This window comes from Anomaloglossus baeobatrachus, unplaced genomic scaffold, assembly GCF_048569485.1.
Source record: "Anomaloglossus baeobatrachus isolate aAnoBae1 unplaced genomic scaffold, aAnoBae1.hap1 Scaffold_2825, whole genome shotgun sequence".
Taxonomy (NCBI): Eukaryota; Metazoa; Chordata; class Amphibia; order Anura; family Aromobatidae; genus Anomaloglossus; species Anomaloglossus baeobatrachus.
The window spans coordinates 126,280-144,841 of NW_027442297.1; the positions used below are offsets into that span (position 1 = coordinate 126,280).

The 18,562-nt window shown below is 46.3% G+C and overlaps 12 non-coding genes across 12 annotated transcripts; all 12 read left to right on the top strand.

The window, feature by feature from the left end:
• The first annotated feature begins 473 nt into the window (after positions 1 to 473).
• LOC142266168 (U2 spliceosomal RNA) lies at positions 474 to 664 on the top strand. The gene has a single exon (XR_012732307.1). It is a non-coding gene; the product is annotated as a U2 spliceosomal RNA (small nuclear RNA).
• A 1,395-nt stretch (positions 665 to 2,059) lies between these two features.
• On the top strand, positions 2,060 to 2,250 carry LOC142266169 (U2 spliceosomal RNA). Its single transcript, XR_012732308.1, has one exon. It is a non-coding gene; the product is annotated as a U2 spliceosomal RNA (small nuclear RNA).
• Positions 2,251 to 3,637: 1,387 nt separating this feature from the next.
• LOC142266184 (U2 spliceosomal RNA) lies at positions 3,638 to 3,828 on the top strand. Its single transcript, XR_012732321.1, has one exon. It is a non-coding gene; the product is annotated as a U2 spliceosomal RNA (small nuclear RNA).
• A 1,387-nt stretch (positions 3,829 to 5,215) lies between these two features.
• On the top strand, positions 5,216 to 5,406 carry LOC142266170 (U2 spliceosomal RNA). Its single transcript, XR_012732309.1, has one exon. It is a non-coding gene; the product is annotated as a U2 spliceosomal RNA (small nuclear RNA).
• A 1,388-nt stretch (positions 5,407 to 6,794) lies between these two features.
• LOC142266172 (U2 spliceosomal RNA) lies at positions 6,795 to 6,985 on the top strand. The gene has a single exon (XR_012732310.1). It is a non-coding gene; the product is annotated as a U2 spliceosomal RNA (small nuclear RNA).
• A 1,387-nt stretch (positions 6,986 to 8,372) lies between these two features.
• Positions 8,373 to 8,563, top strand: LOC142266174 (U2 spliceosomal RNA). The gene has a single exon (XR_012732312.1). It is a non-coding gene; the product is annotated as a U2 spliceosomal RNA (small nuclear RNA).
• A 1,387-nt stretch (positions 8,564 to 9,950) lies between these two features.
• On the top strand, positions 9,951 to 10,141 carry LOC142266175 (U2 spliceosomal RNA). Its single transcript, XR_012732313.1, has one exon. It is a non-coding gene; the product is annotated as a U2 spliceosomal RNA (small nuclear RNA).
• Positions 10,142 to 11,528: 1,387 nt separating this feature from the next.
• On the top strand, positions 11,529 to 11,719 carry LOC142266176 (U2 spliceosomal RNA). The gene has a single exon (XR_012732314.1). It is a non-coding gene; the product is annotated as a U2 spliceosomal RNA (small nuclear RNA).
• Positions 11,720 to 13,106: 1,387 nt separating this feature from the next.
• LOC142266177 (U2 spliceosomal RNA) lies at positions 13,107 to 13,297 on the top strand. The gene has a single exon (XR_012732315.1). It is a non-coding gene; the product is annotated as a U2 spliceosomal RNA (small nuclear RNA).
• A 1,387-nt stretch (positions 13,298 to 14,684) lies between these two features.
• On the top strand, positions 14,685 to 14,875 carry LOC142266178 (U2 spliceosomal RNA). The gene has a single exon (XR_012732316.1). It is a non-coding gene; the product is annotated as a U2 spliceosomal RNA (small nuclear RNA).
• A 1,387-nt stretch (positions 14,876 to 16,262) lies between these two features.
• Positions 16,263 to 16,453, top strand: LOC142266179 (U2 spliceosomal RNA). Its single transcript, XR_012732317.1, has one exon. It is a non-coding gene; the product is annotated as a U2 spliceosomal RNA (small nuclear RNA).
• A 1,387-nt stretch (positions 16,454 to 17,840) lies between these two features.
• LOC142266180 (U2 spliceosomal RNA) lies at positions 17,841 to 18,031 on the top strand. Its single transcript, XR_012732318.1, has one exon. It is a non-coding gene; the product is annotated as a U2 spliceosomal RNA (small nuclear RNA).
• Positions 18,032 to 18,562: the final 531 nt, after the last annotated feature.

Consider the following 18,562-nt stretch of genomic DNA (forward strand, 5'->3'; position numbering starts at 1 on the left):
GAGGGGGCAATCTCTTTTTTTCCCGGGTGGTAGGGGGATGACAGGAGAAGGGAAGCGGGTGGTGAGAAAGGTACAGAGGGCAGGGTTTGGGGGCTGGGAAGGAAAGGGAAAAGATTAGGGTTTGGGGATGATGAAAGGGCTTTCTACGGGTAAGGATGGCAAAGGGTGGCAGTGACGGAAAGTCAGGCAACCTGTCCTGTCCGTCTTTTTGTATCGTGAATTGGAAAGACTGCAAGGGGGAGGGGAGTTGCTTGCGCCCTAAAGGAGGAGTTATTCAGATTCATTGCAGTGGGCGGCGGCTGCAAAACGCACCATTCTTCTTGTTTTGGCTCTGCAAAGCAGCCTTTTCAAGGGTTGGCTTGGGTGACAAAATGTCTTGTGTAGGCGTGGGTTTGTCTCCCTCTCGCTCTCTCTCCCTAAGATGTGTCCGGCATAGGCCAGGGTGCCACTCGAGGCCCAAACCAATTCTGGTTATCGCTTCTCGGCCTTTTGGCTAAGATCAAGTGTAGTATCTGTTCTTATCAGTTTAATATCTGATACGTCCCCTATCTGGGGACCATATATTAAATGGATTTTTAGAACAGGGAGATGGAAAAAGAGCTTGCTCTGTCCACTCCACGCATTGACCTGGTATTGCAGTACCTCCAGGAACGGTGCACCCCTTCTTAACCCAGTTTCCAAAAGCAGAACTCAATTCACCTGATTCATATTAGCCCGATTTAATGAATTGGAAGAAAGCATACGTCTTCATATGCACCTCAATTTGGCCCATTCACTTTTCACACTTCCTCCTTTTGTTTTTTATCTTTCACACTTTTGACTTTCTTTATTCATCCAAATAGCAAACTCATCACCACTCAACCTGACCAACTCGGCTATGTCCCCGTGCTGCAGTTCTCTGTCTTATCTAGATCATTTGCAATTGAATGGAATAGATCCCTTTTGGACAAAGTGGATTCACCTGCTGCTGCAGTGACCACAGGTGTGATAACATCTAGAATTGGCATCTGGTGCGATCTCTCCGCTTCCACTCCAAAGAAAGTTACCTGTTTATTCCTATCATGCATTGGTTTTTGGGGTTTTCTTTGAGTAATGATGATCTCTTTAGTAGTCTGTTGGCGCCCTCTCCTGGAGGAATAGTTTGCTTGCTCTTGGACATTCTAAAAGAGAGGTCATGATAGACATTGAGCTTCTGAGCTCAATTGGGGACAGTCATGGGTGATGAATGTTTGCAACCTACTGCGAAGCCTCATACCGCAATATAAGGAACGTCAAATACTAAGAAAGGGCGGCCTATGAAAGAATTACTACTTTCAATAAGTACACTTAAACGGCTAATTGGGAATAGAAAAACTGTAAAAAGCCCTCTGAGAAAGCCCCCCTCTAACCTTTGATAGTAAGCTTTTCTGTAGTCTGCCTGTTGATGTATTTTCCGTTTGAACTGTGCACAACATGAAGAGACGGAACACTGGCGGCTTGTCACAATGCCCCCCGATGACATCACAATAGCGCTGCTGCCTAGAAAACAAGCTGCGCAGAAGAAGTTGTTCTTTGGGTGGGAGGGTGGGCTAGTGGAAGGAGGGGGCAATCTCTTTTTTTCCCGGGTGGTAGGGGGATGACAGGAGAAGGGAAGCGGGTGGTGAGAAAGGTACAGAGGGCAGGGTTTGGGGGCTGGGAAGGAAAGGGAAAAGATTAGGGTTTGGGGATGATGAAAGGGCTTTCTACGGGTAAGGATGGCAAAGGGTGGCAGTGACGGAAAGTCAGGCAACCTGTCCTGTCCGTCTTTTTGTATCGTGAATTGGAAAGACTGCAAGGGGGAGGGGAGTTGCTTGCGCCCTAAAGGAGGAGTTATTCAGATTCATTGCAGTGGGCGGCGGCTGCAAAACGCACCATTCTTCTTGTTTTGGCTCTGCAAATCTGCAAAGCAGCCTTTTCAAGGGTTGGCTTGGGTGACAAAATGTCTTGTGTAGGCGTGGGTTTGTCTCCCTCTCGCTCTCTCTCCCTAAGATGTGTCCGGCATAGGCCAGGGTGCCACTCGAGGCCCAAACCAATTCTGGTTATCGCTTCTCGGCCTTTTGGCTAAGATCAAGTGTAGTATCTGTTCTTATCAGTTTAATATCTGATACGTCCCCTATCTGGGGACCATATATTAAATGGATTTTTAGAACAGGGAGATGGAAAAAGAGCTTGCTCTGTCCACTCCACGCATTGACCTGGTATTGCAGTACCTCCAGGAACGGTGCACCCCTTCTTAACCCAGTTTCCAAAAGCAGAACTCAATTCACCTGATTCATATTAGCCCGATTTAATGAATTGGAAGAAAGCATACGTCTTCATATGCACCTCAATTTGGCCCATTCACTTTTCACACTTCTCTCCTTTTGTTTTTTATCTTTCACACTTTTGACTTTCTTTATTCATCCAAATAGCAAACTCATCACCACTCAACCTGACCAACTCGGCTATGTCCCCGTGCTGCAGTTCTCTGTCTTATCTAGATCATTTGCAATTGAATGGAATAGATCCCTTTTGGACAAAGTGGATTCACCTGCTGCTGCAGTGACCACAGGTGTGATAACATCTAGAATTGGCATCTGGTGCGATCTCTCCGCTTCCACTCCAAAGAAAGTTACCTGTTTATTCCTATCATGCATTGGTTTTTGGGGTTTTCTTTGAGTAATGATGATCTCTTTAGTAGTCTGTTGGCGCCCTCTCCTGGAGGAATAGTTTGCTTGCTCTTGGACATTCTAAAAGAGAGGTCATGATAGACATTGAGCTTCTGAGCTCAATTGGGGAAAGTCATGGGTGATGAATGTTTGCAACCTACTGCGAAGCCTCATACCGCAATATAAGGAACGTCAAATACTAAGAAAGGGCGGCCTATGAAAGAATTACTACTTTCAATAAGTACACTTAAACGGCTAATTGGGAATAGAAAAACTGTAAAAAGCCCTCTGAGAAAGCCCCCCTCTAACCTTTGATAGTAAGCTTTTCTGTAGTCTGCCTGTTGATGTATTTTCCGTTTGAACTGTGCACAACATGAAGAGACGGAACACTGGCGGCTTGTCACAATGCCCCCCGATGACATCACAATAGCGCTGCTGCCTAGAAAACAAGCTGCGCAGAAGAAGTTGTTCTTTGGGTGGAGGGTGGGCTAGTGGAAGGAGGGGGCAATCTCTTTTTTTTCCGGGTGGTAGGGGGATGACAGGAGAAGGGAAGCGGGTGGTGAGAAAGGTACAGAGGGCAGGGTTTGGGGGCTGGGAAGGAAAGGGAAAAGATTAGGGTTTGGGGATGATGAAAGGGCTTTCTACGGGTAAGGATGGCAAAGGGTGGCAGTGACGGAAAGTCAGGCAACCTGTCCTGTCCGTCTTTTTGTATCGTGAATTGGAAAGACTGCAAGGGGGAGGGGAGTTGCTTGCGCCCTAAAGGAGGAGTTATTCAGATTCATTGCAGTGGGCGGCGGCTGCAAAACGCACCATTCTTCTTGTTTTGGCTCTGCAAAGCAGCCTTTTCAAGGGTTGGCTTGGGTGACAAAATGTCTTGTGTAGGCGTGGGTTTGTCTCCCTCTCGCTCTCTCTCCCTAAGATGTGTCCGGCATAGGCCAGGGTGCCACTCGAGGCCCAAACCAATTCTGGTTATCGCTTCTCGCGCTTTTGGCTAAGATCAAGTGTAGTATCTGTTCTTATCAGTTTAATATCTGATACGTCCCCTATCTGGGGACCATATATTAAATGGATTTTTAGAACAGGGAGATGGAAAAAGAGCTTGCTCTGTCCACTCCACGCATTGACCTGGTATTGCAGTACCTCCAGGAACGGTGCACCCCTTCTTAACCCAGTTTCCAAAAGCAGAACTCAATTCACCTGATTCATATTAGCCCGATTTAATGAATTGGAAGAAAGCATACGTCTTCATATGCACCTCAATTTGGCCCATTCACTTTTCACACTTCCTCCTTTTGTTTTTTATCTTTCACACTTTTGACTTTCTTTATTCATCCAAATAGCAAACTCATCACCACTCAACCTGACCAACTCGGCTATGTCCCCGTGCTGCAGTTCTCTGTCTTATCTAGATCATTTGCAATTGAATGGAATAGATCCCTTTTGGACAAAGTGGATTCACCTGCTGCTGCAGTGACCACAGGTGTGATAACATCTAGAATTGGCATCTGGTGCGATCTCTCCGCTTCCACTCCAAAGAAAGTTACCTGTTTATTCCTATCATGCATTGGTTTTTGGGGTTTTCTTTGAGTAATGATGATCTCTTTAGTAGTCTGTTGGCGCCCTCTCCTGGAGGAATAGTTTGCTTGCTCTTGGACATTCTAAAAGAGAGGTCATGATAGACATTGAGCTTCTGAGCTCAATTGGGGAAAGTCATGGGTGATGAATGTTTGCAACCTACTGCGAAGCCTCATACCGCAATATAAGGAACGTCAAATACTAAGAAAGGGCGGCCTATGAAAGAATTACTACTTTCAATAAGTACACTTAAACGGCTAATTGGGAATAGAAAAACTGTAAAAAGCCCTCTGAGAAAGCCCCCCTCTAACCTTTGATAGTAAGCTTTTCTGTAGTCTGCCTGTTGATGTATTTTCCGTTTGAACTGTGCACAACATGAAGAGACGGAACACTGGCGGCTTGTCACAATGCCCCCCGATGACATCACAATAGCGCTGCTGCCTAGAAAACAAGCTGCGCAGAAGAAGTTGTTCTTTGGGTGGGAGGGTGGGCTAGTGGAAGGAGGGGGCAATCTCTTTTTTTCCCGGGTGGTAGGGGGATGACAGGAGAAGGGAAGCGGGTGGTGAGAAAGGTACAGAGGGCAGGGTTTGGGGGCTGGGAAGGAAAGGGAAAAGATTAGGGTTTGGGGATGATGAAAGGGCTTTCTACGGGTAAGGATGGCAAAGGGTGGCAGTGACGGAAAGTCAGGCAACCTGTCCTGTCCGTCTTTTTGTATCGTGAATTGGAAAGACTGCAAGGGGGAGGGGAGTTGCTTGCGCCCTAAAGGAGGAGTTATTCAGATTCATTGCAGTGGGCGGCGGCTGCAAAACGCACCATTCTTCTTGTTTTGGCTCTGCAAAGCAGCCTTTTCAAGGGTTGGCTTGGGTGACAAAATGTCTTGTGTAGGCGTGGGTTTGTCTCCCTCTCGCTCTCTCTCCCTAAGATGTGTCCGGCATAGGCCAGGGTGCCACTCGAGGCCCAAACCAATTCTGGTTATCGCTTCTCGGCCTTTTGGCTAAGATCAAGTGTAGTATCTGTTCTTATCAGTTTAATATCTGATACGTCCCCTATCTGGGGACCATATATTAAATGGATTTTTAGAACAGGGAGATGGAAAAAGAGCTTGCTCTGTCCACTCCACGCATTGACCTGGTATTGCAGTACCTCCAGGAACGGTGCACCCCTTCTTAACCCAGTTTCCAAAAGCAGAACTCAATTCACCTGATTCATATTAGCCCGATTTAATGAATTGGAAGAAAGCATACGTCTTCATATGCACCTCAATTTGGCCCATTCACTTTTCACACTTCCTCCTTTTGTTTTTTATCTTTCACACTTTTGACTTTCTTTATTCATCCAAATAGCAAACTCATCACCACTCAACCTGACCAACTCGGCTATGTCCCCGTGCTGCAGTTCTCTGTCTTATCTAGATCATTTGCAATTGAATGGAATAGATCCCTTTTGGACAAAGTGGATTCACCTGCTGCTGCAGTGACCACAGGTGTGATAACATCTAGAATTGGCATCTGGTGCGATCTCTCCGCTTCCACTCCAAAGAAAGTTACCTGTTTATTCCTATCATGCATTGGTTTTTGGGGTTTTCTTTGAGTAATGATGATCTCTTTAGTAGTCTGTTGGCGCCCTCTCCTGGAGGAATAGTTTGCTTGCTCTTGGACATTCTAAAAGAGAGGTCATGATAGACATTGAGCTTCTGAGCTCAATTGGGGAAAGTCATGGGTGATGAATGTTTGCAACCTACTGCGAAGCCTCATACCGCAATATAAGGAACGTCAAATACTAAGAAAGGGCGGCCTATGAAAGAATTACTACTTTCAATAAGTACACTTAAACGGCTAATTGGGAATAGAAAAACTGTAAAAAGCCCTCTGAGAAAGCCCCCCTCTAACCTTTGATAGTAAGCTTTTCTGTAGTCTGCCTGTTGATGTATTTTCCGTTTGAACTGTGCACAACATGAAGAGACGGAACACTGGCGGCTTGTCACAATGCCCCCCGATGACATCACAATAGCGCTGCTGCCTAGAAAACAAGCTGCGCAGAAGAAGTTGTTCTTTGGGTGGGAGGGTGGGCTAGTGGAAGGAGGGGGCAATCTCTTTTTTTCCCGGGTGGTAGGGGGATGACAGGAGAAGGGAAGCGGGGTGGTGAGAAAGGTACAGAGGGCAGGGTTTGGGGGCTGGGAAGGAAAGGGAAAAGATTAGGGTTTGGGGATGATGAAAGGGCTTTCTACGGGTAAGGATGGCAAAGGGTGGCAGTGACGGAAAGTCAGGCAACCTGTCCTGTCCGTCTTTTTGTATCGTGAATTGGAAAGACTGCAAGGGGGAGGGGAGTTGCTTGCGCCCTAAAGGAGGAGTTATTCAGATTCATTGCAGTGGGCGGCGGCTGCAAAACGCACCATTCTTCTTGTTTTGGCTCTGCAAAGCAGCCTTTTCAAGGGTTGGCTTGGGTGACAAAATGTCTTGTGTAGGCGTGGGTTTGTCTCCCTCTCGCTCTCTCTCCCTAAGATGTGTCCGGCATAGGCCAGGGTGCCACTCGAGGCCCAAACCAATTCTGGTTATCGCTTCTCGGCCTTTTGGCTAAGATCAAGTGTAGTATCTGTTCTTATCAGTTTAATATCTGATACGTCCCCTATCTGGGGACCATATATTAAATGGATTTTTAGAACAGGGAGATGGAAAAAGAGCTTGCTCTGTCCACTCCACGCATTGACCTGGTATTGCAGTACCTCCAGGAACGGTGCACCCCTTCTTAACCCAGTTTCCAAAAGCAGAACTCAATTCACCTGATTCATATTAGCCCGATTTAATGAATTGGAAGAAAGCATACGTCTTCATATGCACCTCAATTTGGCCCATTCACTTTTCACACTTCCTCCTTTTGTTTTTTATCTTTCACACTTTTGACTTTCTTTATTCATCCAAATAGCAAACTCATCACCACTCAACCTGACCAACTCGGCTATGTCCCCGTGCTGCAGTTCTCTGTCTTATCTAGATCATTTGCAATTGAATGGAATAGATCCCTTTTGGACAAAGTGGATTCACCTGCTGCTGCAGTGACCACAGGTGTGATAACATCTAGAATTGGCATCTGGTGCGATCTCTCCGCTTCCACTCCAAAGAAAGTTACCTGTTTATTCCTATCATGCATTGGTTTTTGGGGTTTTCTTTGAGTAATGATGATCTCTTTAGTAGTCTGTTGGCGCCCTCTCCTGGAGGAATAGTTTGCTTGCTCTTGGACATTCTAAAAGAGAGGTCATGATAGACATTGAGCTTCTGAGCTCAATTGGGGAAAGTCATGGGAGATGAATGTTTGCAACCTACTGCGAAGCCTCATACCGCAATATAAGGAACGTCAAATACTAAGAAAGGGCGGCCTATGAAAGAATTACTACTTTCAATAAGTACACTTAAACGGCTAATTGGGAATAGAAAAACTGTAAAAAGCCCTCTGAGAAAGCCCCCCTCTAACCTTTGATAGTAAGCTTTTCTGTAGTCTGCCTGTTGATGTATTTTCCGTTTGAACTGTGCACAACATGAAGAGACGGAACACTGGCGGCTTGTCACAATGCCCCCCGATGACATCACAATAGCGCTGCTGCCTAGAAAACAAGCTGCGCAGAAGAAGTTGTTCTTTGGGTGGGAGGGTGGGCTAGTGGAAGGAGGGGGCAATCTCTTTTTTTCCCGGGTGGTAGGGGGATGACAGGAGAAGGGAAGCGGGTGGTGAGAAAGGTACAGAGGGCAGGGTTTGGGGGCTGGGAAGGAAAGGGAAAAGATTAGGGTTTGGGGATGATGAAAGGGCTTTCTACGGGTAAGGATGGCAAAGGGTGGCAGTGACGGAAAGTCAGGCAACCTGTCCTGTCCGTCTTTTTGTATCGTGAATTGGAAAGACTGCAAGGGGGAGGGGAGTTGCTTGCGCCCTAAAGGAGGAGTTATTCAGATTCATTGCAGTGGGCGGCGGCTGCAAAACGCACCATTCTTCTTGTTTTGGCTCTGCAAAGCAGCCTTTTCAAGGGTTGGCTTGGGTGACAAAATGTCTTGTGTAGGCGTGGGTTTGTCTCCCTCTCGCTCTCTCTCCCTAAGATGTGTCCGGCATAGGCCAGGGTGCCACTCGAGGCCCAAACCAATTCTGGTTATCGCTTCTCGGCCTTTTGGCTAAGATCAAGTGTAGTATCTGTTCTTATCAGTTTAATATCTGATACGTCCCCTATCTGGGGACCATATATTAAATGGATTTTTAGAACAGGGAGATGGAAAAAGAGCTTGCTCTGTCCACTCCACGCATTGACCTGGTATTGCAGTACCTCCAGGAACGGTGCACCCCTTCTTAACCCAGTTTCCAAAAGCAGAACTCAATTCACCTGATTCATATTAGCCCGATTTAATGAATTGGAAGAAAGCATACGTCTTCATATGCACCTCAATTTGGCCCATTCACTTTTCACACTTCCTCCTTTTGTTTTTTATCTTTCACACTTTTGACTTTCTTTATTCATCCAAATAGCAAACTCATCACCACTCAACCTGACCAACTCGGCTATGTCCCCGTGCTGCAGTTCTCTGTCTTATCTAGATCATTTGCAATTGAATGGAATAGATCCCTTTTGGACAAAGTGGATTCACCTGCTGCTGCAGTGACCACAGGTGTGATAACATCTAGAATTGGCATCTGGTGCGATCTCTCCGCTTCCACTCCAAAGAAAGTTACCTGTTTATTCCTATCATGCATTGGTTTTTGGGGTTTTCTTTGAGTAATGATGATCTCTTTAGTAGTCTGTTGGCGCCCTCTCCTGGAGGAATAGTTTGCTTGCTCTTGGACATTCTAAAAGAGAGGTCATGATAGACATTGAGCTTCTGAGCTCAATTGGGGAAAGTCATGGGTGATGAATGTTTGCAACCTACTGCGAAGCCTCATACCGCAATATAAGGAACGTCAAATACTAAGAAAGGGCGGCCTATGAAAGAATTACTACTTTCAATAAGTACACTTAAACGGCTAATTGGGAATAGAAAAACTGTAAAAAGCCCTCTGAGAAAGCCCCCCTCTAACCTTTGATAGTAAGCTTTTCTGTAGTCTGCCTGTTGATGTATTTTCCGTTTGAACTGTGCACAACATGAAGAGACGGAACACTGGCGGCTTGTCACAATGCCCCCCGATGACATCACAATAGCGCTGCTGCCTAGAAAACAAGCTGCGCAGAAGAAGTTGTTCTTTGGGTGGGAGGGTGGGCTAGTGGAAGGAGGGGGCAATCTCTTTTTTTCCCGGGTGGTAGGGGGATGACAGGAGAAGGGAAGCGGGTGGTGAGAAAGGTACAGAGGGCAGGGTTTGGGGGCTGGGAAGGAAAGGGAAAAGATTAGGGTTTGGGGATGATGAAAGGGCTTTCTACGGGTAAGGATGGCAAAGGGTGGCAGTGACGGAAAGTCAGGCAACCTGTCCTGTCCGTCTTTTTGTATCGTGAATTGGAAAGACTGCAAGGGGGAGGGGAGTTGCTTGCGCCCTAAAGGAGGAGTTATTCAGATTCATTGCAGTGGGCGGCGGCTGCAAAACGCACCATTCTTCTTGTTTTGGCTCTGCAAAGCAGCCTTTTCAAGGGTTGGCTTGGGTGACAAAATGTCTTGTGTAGGCGTGGGTTTGTCTCCCTCTCGCTCTCTCTCCCTAAGATGTGTCCGGCATAGGCCAGGGTGCCACTCGAGGCCCAAACCAATTCTGGTTATCGCTTCTCGGCCTTTTGGCTAAGATCAAGTGTAGTATCTGTTCTTATCAGTTTAATATCTGATACGTCCCCTATCTGGGGACCATATATTAAATGGATTTTTAGAACAGGGAGATGGAAAAAGAGCTTGCTCTGTCCACTCCACGCATTGACCTGGTATTGCAGTACCTCCAGGAACGGTGCACCCCTTCTTAACCCAGTTTCCAAAAGCAGAACTCAATTCACCTGATTCATATTAGCCCGATTTAATGAATTGGAAGAAAGCATACGTCTTCATATGCACCTCAATTTGGCCCATTCACTTTTCACACTTCCTCCTTTTGTTTTTTATCTTTCACACTTTTGACTTTCTTTATTCATCCAAATAGCAAACTCATCACCACTCAACCTGACCAACTCGGCTATGTCCCCGTGCTGCAGTTCTCTGTCTTATCTAGATCATTTGCAATTGAATGGAATAGATCCCTTTTGGACAAAGTGGATTCACCTGCTGCTGCAGTGACCACAGGTGTGATAACATCTAGAATTGGCATCTGGTGCGATCTCTCCGCTTCCACTCCAAAGAAAGTTACCTGTTTATTCCTATCATGCATTGGTTTTTGGGGTTTTCTTTGAGTAATGATGATCTCTTTAGTAGTCTGTTGGCGCCCTCTCCTGGAGGAATAGTTTGCTTGCTCTTGGACATTCTAAAAGAGAGGTCATGATAGACATTGAGCTTCTGAGCTCAATTGGGGAAAGTCATGGGTGATGAATGTTTGCAACCTACTGCGAAGCCTCATACCGCAATATAAGGAACGTCAAATACTAAGAAAGGGCGGCCTATGAAAGAATTACTACTTTCAATAAGTACACTTAAACGGCTAATTGGGAATAGAAAAACTGTAAAAAGCCCTCTGAGAAAGCCCCCCTCTAACCTTTGATAGTAAGCTTTTCTGTAGTCTGCCTGTTGATGTATTTTCCGTTTGAACTGTGCACAACATGAAGAGACGGAACACTGGCGGCTTGTCACAATGCCCCCCGATGACATCACAATAGCGCTGCTGCCTAGAAAACAAGCTGCGCAGAAGAAGTTGTTCTTTGGGTGGGAGGGTGGGCTAGTGGAAGGAGGGGGCAATCTCTTTTTTTCCCGGGTGGTAGGGGGATGACAGGAGAAGGGAAGCGGGTGGTGAGAAAGGTACAGAGGGCAGGGTTTGGGGGCTGGGAAGGAAAGGGAAAAGATTAGGGTTTGGGGATGATGAAAGGGCTTTCTACGGGTAAGGATGGCAAAGGGTGGCAGTGACGGAAAGTCAGGCAACCTGTCCTGTCCGTCTTTTTGTATCGTGAATTGGAAAGACTGCAAGGGGGAGGGGAGTTGCTTGCGCCCTAAAGGAGGAGTTATTCAGATTCATTGCAGTGGGCGGCGGCTGCAAAACGCACCATTCTTCTTGTTTTGGCTCTGCAAAGCAGCCTTTTCAAGGGTTGGCTTGGGTGACAAAATGTCTTGTGTAGGCGTGGGTTTGTCTCCCTCTCGCTCTCTCTCCCTAAGATGTGTCCGGCATAGGCCAGGGTGCCACTCGAGGCCCAAACCAATTCTGGTTATCGCTTCTCGGCCTTTTGGCTAAGATCAAGTGTAGTATCTGTTCTTATCAGTTTAATATCTGATACGTCCCCTATCTGGGGACCATATATTAAATGGATTTTTAGAACAGGGAGATGGAAAAAGAGCTTGCTCTGTCCACTCCACGCATTGACCTGGTATTGCAGTACCTCCAGGAACGGTGCACCCCTTCTTAACCCAGTTTCCAAAAGCAGAACTCAATTCACCTGATTCATATTAGCCCGATTTAATGAATTGGAAGAAAGCATACGTCTTCATATGCACCTCAATTTGGCCCATTCACTTTTCACACTTCCTCCTTTTGTTTTTTATCTTTCACACTTTTGACTTTCTTTATTCATCCAAATAGCAAACTCATCACCACTCAACCTGACCAACTCGGCTATGTCCCCGTGCTGCAGTTCTCTGTCTTATCTAGATCATTTGCAATTGAATGGAATAGATCCCTTTTGGACAAAGTGGATTCACCTGCTGCTGCAGTGACCACAGGTGTGATAACATCTAGAATTGGCATCTGGTGCGATCTCTCCGCTTCCACTCCAAAGAAAGTTACCTGTTTATTCCTATCATGCATTGGTTTTTGGGGTTTTCTTTGAGTAATGATGATCTCTTTAGTAGTCTGTTGGCGCCCTCTCCTGGAGGAATAGTTTGCTTGCTCTTGGACATTCTAAAAGAGAGGTCATGATAGACATTGAGCTTCTGAGCTCAATTGGGGAAAGTCATGGGTGATGAATGTTTGCAACCTACTGCGAAGCCTCATACCGCAATATAAGGAACGTCAAATACTAAGAAAGGGCGGCCTATGAAAGAATTACTACTTTCAATAAGTACACTTAAACGGCTAATTGGGAATAGAAAAACTGTAAAAAGCCCTCTGAGAAAGCCCCCCTCTAACCTTTGATAGTAAGCTTTTCTGTAGTCTGCCTGTTGATGTATTTTCCGTTTGAACTGTGCACAACATGAAGAGACGGAACACTGGCGGCTTGTCACAATGCCCCCCGATGACATCACAATAGCGCTGCTGCCTAGAAAACAAGCTGCGCAGAAGAAGTTGTTCTTTGGGTGGGAGGGTGGGCTAGTGGAAGGAGGGGGCAATCTCTTTTTTTCCCGGGTGGTAGGGGGATGACAGGAGAAGGGAAGCGGGTGGTGAGAAAGGTACAGAGGGCAGGGTTTGGGGGCTGGGAAGGAAAGGGAAAAGATTAGGGTTTGGGGATGATGAAAGGGCTTTCTACGGGTAAGGATGGCAAAGGGTGGCAGTGACGGAAAGTCAGGCAACCTGTCCTGTCCGTCTTTTTGTATCGTGAATTGGAAAGACTGCAAGGGGGAGGGGAGTTGCTTGCGCCCTAAAGGAGGAGTTATTCAGATTCATTGCAGTGGGCGGCGGCTGCAAAACGCACCATTCTTCTTGTTTTGGCTCTGCAAAGCAGCCTTTTCAAGGGTTGGCTTGGGTGACAAAATGTCTTGTGTAGGCGTGGGTTTGTCTCCCTCTCGCTCTCTCTCCCTAAGATGTGTCCGGCATAGGCCAGGGTGCCACTCGAGGCCCAAACCAATTCTGGTTATCGCTTCTCGGCCTTTTGGCTAAGATCAAGTGTAGTATCTGTTCTTATCAGTTTAATATCTGATACGTCCCCTATCTGGGGACCATATATTAAATGGATTTTTAGAACAGGGAGATGGAAAAAGAGCTTGCTCTGTCCACTCCACGCATTGACCTGGTATTGCAGTACCTCCAGGAACGGTGCACCCCTTCTTAACCCAGTTTCCAAAAGCAGAACTCAATTCACCTGATTCATATTAGCCCGATTTAATGAATTGGAAGAAAGCATACGTCTTCATATGCACCTCAATTTGGCCCATTCACTTTTCACACTTCCTCCTTTTGTTTTTTATCTTTCACACTTTTGACTTTCTTTATTCATCCAAATAGCAAACTCATCACCACTCAACCTGACCAACTCGGCTATGTCCCCGTGCTGCAGTTCTCTGTCTTATCTAGATCATTTGCAATTGAATGGAATAGATCCCTTTTGGACAAAGTGGATTCACCTGCTGCTGCAGTGACCACAGGTGTGATAACATCTAGAATTGGCATCTGGTGCGATCTCTCCGCTTCCACTCCAAAGAAAGTTACCTGTTTATTCCTATCATGCATTGGTTTTTGGGGTTTTCTTTGAGTAATGATGATCTCTTTAGTAGTCTGTTGGCGCCCTCTCCTGGAGGAATAGTTTGCTTGCTCTTGGACATTCTAAAAGAGAGGTCATGATAGACATTGAGCTTCTGAGCTCAATTGGGGAAAGTCATGGGTGATGAATGTTTGCAACCTACTGCGAAGCCTCATACCGCAATATAAGGAACGTCAAATACTAAGAAAGGGCGGCCTATGAAAGAATTACTACTTTCAATAAGTACACTTAAACGGCTAATTGGGAATAGAAAAACTGTAAAAAGCCCTCTGAGAAAGCCCCCCTCTAACCTTTGATAGTAAGCTTTTCTGTAGTCTGCCTGTTGATGTATTTTCCGTTTGAACTGTGCACAACATGAAGAGACGGAACACTGGCGGCTTGTCACAATGCCCCCCGATGACATCACAATAGCGCTGCTGCCTAGAAAACAAGCTGCGCAGAAGAAGTTGTTCTTTGGGTGGGAGGGTGGGCTAGTGGAAGGAGGGGGCAATCTCTTTTTTTCCCGGGTGGTAGGGGGATGACAGGAGAAGGGAAGCGGGTGGTGAGAAAGGTACAGAGGGCAGGGTTTGGGGGCTGGGAAGGAAAGGGAAAAGATTAGGGTTTGGGGATGATGAAAGGGCTTTCTACGGGTAAGGATGGCAAAGGGTGGCAGTGACGGAAAGTCAGGCAACCTGTCCTGTCCGTCTTTTTGTATCGTGAATTGGAAAGACTGCAAGGGGGAGGGGAGTTGCTTGCGCCCTAAAGGAGGAGTTATTCAGATTCATTGCAGTGGGCGGCGGCTGCAAAACGCACCATTCTTCTTGTTTTGGCTCTGCAAAGCAGCCTTTTCAAGGGTTGGCTTGGGTGACAAAATGTCTTGTGTAGGCGTGGGTTTGTCTCCCTCTCGCTCTCTCTCCCTAAGATGTGTCCGGCATAGGCCAGGGTGCCACTCGAGGCCCAAACCAATTCTGGTTATCGCTTCTCGGCCTTTTGGCTAAGATCAAGTGTAGTATCTGTTCTTATCAGTTTAATATCTGATACGTCCCCTATCTGGGGACCATATATTAAATGGATTTTTAGAACAGGGAGATGGAAAAAGAGCTTGCTCTGTCCACTCCACGCATTGACCTGGTATTGCAGTACCTCCAGGAACGGTGCACCCCTTCTTAACCCAGTTTCCAAAAGCAGAACTCAATTCACCTGATTCATATTAGCCCGATTTAATGAATTGGAAGAAAGCATACGTCTTCATATGCACCTCAATTTGGCCCATTCACTTTTCACACTTCCTCCTTTTGTTTTTTATCTTTCACACTTTTGACTTTCTTTATTCATCCAAATAGCAAACTCATCACCACTCAACCTGACCAACTCGGCTATGTCCCCGTGCTGCAGTTCTCTGTCTTATCTAGATCATTTGCAATTGAATGGAATAGATCCCTTTTGGACAAAGTGGATTCACCTGCTGCTGCAGTGACCACAGGTGTGATAACATCTAGAATTGGCATCTGGTGCGATCTCTCCGCTTCCACTCCAAAGAAAGTTACCTGTTTATTCCTATCATGCATTGGTTTTTGGGGTTTTCTTTGAGTAATGATGATCTCTTTAGTAGTCTGTTGGCGCCCTCTCCTGGAGGAATAGTTTGCTTGCTCTTGGACATTCTAAAAGAGAGGTCATGATAGACATTGAGCTTCTGAGCTCAATTGGGGAAAGTCATGGGTGATGAATGTTTGCAACCTACTGCGAAGCCTCATACCGCAATATAAGGAACGTCAAATACTAAGAAAGGGCGGCCTATGAAAGAATTACTACTTTCAATAAGTACACTTAAACGGCTAATTGGGAATAGAAAAACTGTAAAAAGCCCTCTGAGAAAGCCCCCCTCTAACCTTTGATAGTAAGCTTTTCTGTAGTCTGCCTGTTGATGTATTTTCCGTTTGAACTGTGCACAACATGAAGAGACGGAACACTGGCGGCTTGTCACAATGCCCCCCGATGACATCACAATAGCGCTGCTGCCTAGAAAACAAGCTGCGCAGAAGAAGTTGTTCTTTGGGTGGGAGGGTGGGCTAGTGGAAGGAGGGGGCAATCTCTTTTTTTCCCGGGTGGTAGGGGGATGACAGGAGAAGGGAAGCGGGTGGTGAGAAAGGTACAGAGGGCAGGGTTTGGGGGCTGGGAAGGAAAGGGAAAAGATTAGGGTTTGGGGATGATGAAAGGGCTTTCTACGGGTAAGGATGGCAAAGGGTGGCAGTGACGGAAAGTCAGGCAACCTGTCCTGTCCGTCTTTTTGTATCGTGAATTGGAAAGACTGCAAGGGGGAGGGGAGTTGCTTGCGCCCTAAAGGAGGAGTTATTCAGATTCATTGCAGTGGGCGGCGGCTGCAAAACGCACCATTCTTCTTGTTTTGGCTCTGCAAAGCAGCCTTTTCAAGGGTTGGCTTGGGTGACAAAATGTCTTGTGTAGGCGTGGGTTTGTCTCCCTCTCGCTCTCTCTCCCTAAGATGTGTCCGGCATAGGCCAGGGTGCCACTCGAGGCCCAAACCAATTCTGGTTATCGCTTCTCGGCCTTTTGGCTAAGATCAAGTGTAGTATCTGTTCTTATCAGTTTAATATCTGATACGTCCCCTATCTGGGGACCATATATTAAATGGATTTTTAGAACAGGGAGATGGAAAAAGAGCTTGCTCTGTCCACTCCACGCATTGACCTGGTATTGCAGTACCTCCAGGAACGGTGCACCCCTTCTTAACCCAGTTTCCAAAAGCAGAACTCAATTCACCTGATTCATATTAGCCCGATTTAATGAATTGGAAGAAAGCATACGTCTTCATATGCACCTCAATTTGGCCCATTCACTTTTCACACTTCCTCCTTTTGTTTTTTATCTTTCACACTTTTGACTTTCTTTATTCATCCAAATAGCAAACTCATCACCACTCAACCTGACCAACTCGGCTATGTCCCCGTGCTGCAGTTCTCTGTCTTATCTAGATCATTTGCAATTGAATGGAATAGATCCCTTTTGGACAAAGTGGATTCACCTGCTGCTGCAGTGACCACAGGTGTGATAACATCTAGAATTGGCATCTGGTGCGATCTCTCCGCTTCCACTCCAAAGAAAGTTACCTGTTTATTCCTATCATGCATTGGTTTTTGGGGTTTTCTTTGAGTAATGATGATCTCTTTAGTAGTCTGTTGGCGCCCTCTCCTGGAGGAATAGTTTGCTTGCTCTTGGACATTCTAAAAGAGAGGTCATGATAGACATTGAGCTTCTGAGCTCAATTGGGGAAAGTCATGGGTGATGAATGTTTGCAACCTACTGCGAAGCCTCATACCGCAATATAAGGAACGTCAAATACTAAGAAAGGGCGGCCTATGAAAGAATTACTACTTTCAATAAGTACACTTAAACGGCTAATTGGGAATAGAAAAACTGTAAAAAGCCCTCTGAGAAAGCCCCCCTCTAACCTTTGATAGTAAGCTTTTCTGTAGTCTGCCTGTTGATGTATTTTCCGTTTGAACTGTGCACAACATGAAGAGACGGAACACTGGCGGCTTGTCACAATGCCCCCCGATGACATCACAATAGCGCTGCTGCCTAGAAAACAAGCTGCGCAGAAGAAGTTGTTCTTTGGGTGGGAGGGTGGGCTAGTGGAAGGAGGGGGCAATCTCTTTTTTTCCCGGGTGGTAGGGGGATGACAGGAGAAGGGAAGCGGGTGGTGAGAAAGGTACAGAGGGCAGGGTTTGGGGGCTGGGAAGGAAAGGGAAAAGATTAGGGTTTGGGGATGATGAAAGGGCTTTCTACGGGTAAGGATGGCAAAGGGTGGCAGTGACGGAAAGTCAGGCAACCTGTCCTGTCCGTCTTTTTGTATCGTGAATTGGAAAGACTGCAAGGGGGAGGGGAGTTGCTTGCGCCCTAAAGGAGGAGTTATTCAGATTCATTGCAGTGGGCGGCGGCTGCAAAACGCACCATTCTTCTTGTTTTGGCTCTGCAAAGCAGCCTTTTCAAGGGTTGGCTTGGGTGACAAAATGTCTTGTGTAGGCGTGGGTTTGTCTCCCTCTCGCTCTCTCTCCCTAAGATGTGTCCGGCATAGGCCAGGGTGCCACTCGAGGCCCAAACCAATTCTGGTTATCGCTTCTCGGCCTTTTGGCTAAGATCAAGTGTAGTATCTGTTCTTATCAGTTTAATATCTGATACGTCCCCTATCTGGGGACCATATATTAAATGGATTTTTAGAACAGGGAGATGGAAAAAGAGCTTGCTCTGTCCACTCCACGCATTGACCTGGTATTGCAGTACCTCCAGGAACGGTGCACCCCTTCTTAACCCAGTTTCCAAAAGCAGAACTCAATTCACCTGATTCATATTAGCCCGATTTAATGAATTGGAAGAAAGCATACGTCTTCATATGCACCTCAATTTGGCCCATTCACTTTTCACACTTCCTCCTTTTGTTTTTTATCTTTCACACTTTTGACTTTCTTTATTCATCCAAATAGCAAACTCATCACCACTCAACCTGACCAACTCGGCTATGTCCCCGTGCTGCAGTTCTCTGTCTTATCTAGATCATTTGCAATTGAATGGAATAGATCCCTTTTGGACAAAGTGGATTCACCTGCTGCTGCAGTGACCACAGGTGTGATAACATCTAGAATTGGCATCTGGTGCGATCTCTCCGCTTCCACTCCAAAGAAAGTTACCTGTTTATTCCTATCATGCATTGGTTTTTGGGGTTTTCTTTGAGTAATGATGATCTCTTTAGTAGTCTGTTGGCGCCCTCTCACTGGAGGAATAGTTTGCTTGCTCTTGGACATTCTAAAAGAGAGGTCATGATAGACATTGAGCTTCT